Source organism: Castor canadensis, chromosome 1, assembly GCF_047511655.1.
Source record: "Castor canadensis chromosome 1, mCasCan1.hap1v2, whole genome shotgun sequence".
NCBI lineage: Eukaryota > Metazoa > Chordata > Mammalia > Rodentia > Castoridae > Castor > Castor canadensis.
The window spans coordinates 184,321,091-184,323,995 of record NC_133386.1 but is presented as its reverse complement, the minus strand read 5'-3'; the positions used below and the strand labels follow the sequence as shown (position 1 = coordinate 184,323,995).

Sequence of the window (2,905 nt, the reverse complement as noted above, 5' to 3'; positions counted from 1 at the left end):
TGAAATAGGAAAGGTTGCCTGGATCTCAGTTAGCTGGTCTTGTAGAATAATATAGGGAAAGTAATTTTTATTATGCTAACAATAAGATATTAAATGTATGAATAGGTGACATCAGCAGAATGAAAAAGTGAAAAACACTGTTAGAATTTGTCCTGGGAAATAACGTATAAAAAGGTACTATTTCATTAGATAGATAACCTTGGAAATCATAGATTTATTGTGAAAAATTAAACATTTACTCAATGAATACCTAACTGGAGGTAGTAATTAAACAGGTGCAGGTATCAGTTGGAAAATTAGTGAAGAGACTGTAGCAAAGACTAACATTTTCAGAAAGCTTTAAGCATTTATAGGTTAGGGAAAGAAGGAATATTCAACTAAAGACAGTGGGTTTGATATCTGAGATGTAATAGCTCTTAGTCAGACATTGTCACATTGTGTCACATGAAACAATTATGGTTTTATTGTCTCTCATCTGAATTTATGTGGTACAATCCTAATCTCTAGTATCTCAGAATGTAACTTTATTTGGGGATGGGGTCTTTGCAGAGGTAATTAAGTTAAAATAACATCATTAAGATGGGCACCACCAATATGACTGATGTCTTTCTAACAAGTGGGAATTTGGATAAAGAGAGAATGTCATCTACAAGCCAGGGAGATAGGCCTGGAACAGCTGCTTCCCACATAGTCTTCTGAAGGTATCAATGATGTCTATACATTTATTTTGAACTTTTTTCTTACAGAATCCTGAGAAAATACATTTTTGTTGTTTAAAACCCCCAGTTTATTCCACTTTGCTACAGAGGTTCTAGCAATAAAATACAGGTTTTTGGAATGGGAATTGAGGGTGCTGCTGATAATCTCCAAAAATGTGGAAATAGTTCTGGCATTGAATAACAAGCAGATGTTTGAATAGTTTGGGGATTCTGGATAAGCATAACCTAGATTGCCTTGAAGAAAGATACTCTTGGTATAAATACATATATTGAAAGGTGATTAGGTGAGGGCTCAGAAAGAAAGAAGAGAGGTACAAACAAGGCATCTATTGTCTTAAAGAGTACATAGATCATCATGAGAAATGAGATGCTAGAAATGTGCATAGTAGGATGTTTGTGGTCTCAAATGTTAATGGACAGTAGAGGAAAAACAATCTCTGTTCTAAAGTAGCTGCACTACCAACTAATATAGTGACTTTTTGTCTATAGTTTCATATTCAGATTTATTCTACCCATTTCAAATATGCAAATTACCTGAAAAAGTTTTCATTCTTACATCTTTATGAATTTCTATTTGATGTATCTTTTCAGGGAGTTTCTTTTTGCTCTTTTCATCTAACTTCTTTTTATCTGCTCTGAAGTATTGGCTCTTTAGAGAAGATTTTCTAGATCCCAGGTGATTTAGAAACACCATCCCTGCAAAACCATAATATGGAATAAAGAAATATATTTATATTATCACTTGTCAAATTGGTCTTAATTGTATGGCCTCTTTTATTATGTATTTATTACTTAGGGGATGCAATCCTGTTTTACCTAACACTCCAGATATCTACAAAAGGCTGTTTATCACATGTAGATGCTTCATGTACATTTTACTGTATGAATGTAGATTAATAATATAATACTTCTAAGGATATTTTATTATATTGTAGGTAAACTGCTTTTAATGTCTGAAATCAGCACCAAAAACAGAATAGATGGAAACAAGGACCAATGTCAGCTACTTTGTCCTCTTGGGCCTCACCCAGAATCCAAAGAAGCAGAAAGTACTTTGTGTTTTGTTCTTGCTCTTCTACATTTTGACTATTCTGGGAAATATGTTCATTGTCATAACTGTGAATATCAGTAAGACTTTGGACTCACCCATGTATTTCTTCTTTGGAGTTTATTATTCATGGATATTATTTATTCATTAACAATTTTTCCCAAATTGATTTTAGACTTGTTTTTTGGGGAGAATACCATATCCTTCAAATTTTACATGATTCAGTTCTCTACAGAACACCTTTTTGATGGATCAAAGGTCTCTCTTCTGTTTTTAATGGCCCTTGACTGCTACTTGGCTATTTGCAAACCCTTGCGTTATTTGATTATCATGAGGAAATGGATGTGTGTTATGTCTATGATAGTAGCTTAGTGTGGAGGGTTTTTGCACTCAATAATTCAACTCACCACTATTTATGGGTTTGCATTTTGTGGCCTAAATGCCATTGATCATTTTATGTGTGACATGTACCCTTTATTAGAACTTGTCTATTCTGACACCTATGCAATTGGCACCTTAGTGGTAGCCAATGGAGGACTGATGTGTGTGATTATAATTCTGTTCTTATTCAGCTCTTATGCTGCAATCTTGCACTCCCTAAAGAACCTTAGTCAAGAAGGAAGGCAGAAAGCTCTCTCGACCTGTGGCTCCCACATCACTGTGGCTTTCTGCTTCTTTGTTCCCTATATTTTCATATATGTGAGAGCTACTAAGACTTTTCCCATTGACAAATTATTGAGCATGTTTTATACAGTCATAACTTCCATGCTGAACTCACTAATCTACACTCTGAGAAACTCATAGATGACAAATGCTATGAAGAGGCTCTGGAGAAGAAAAGTTATGCAACCTCCCGAATGACTGGGTCATAAACCACAATAACATTTATATGATTATAATACTGTCTCCTTAGGATTTATAATTCTTCTAAATCTGATGCTAAGTTCTCTTCATTGCAAAGAATTTCTGATACATACAATTAATCAATGAAGTAAATGTTCATTCTGTTAATATATTCTCCTGTTATGAAGTAAGTTCTGTAATTATTTGTTTATCACTATACCAGGAAAGGTGCAACTGATATCTTTCTAATTTTATTAGAATTATATTAATTTTTATTTAATTTCTGCCTCATTAT

General features: G+C 33.6%; 1 pseudogene; it reads left to right on the top strand.

The window, feature by feature from the left end:
* Window positions 1-1,699: 1,699 nt before the first annotated feature.
* Window positions 1,700-2,628, top strand: LOC109703016 (olfactory receptor 4A47-like; annotated as a pseudogene).
* Window positions 2,629-2,905: the final 277 nt, after the last annotated feature.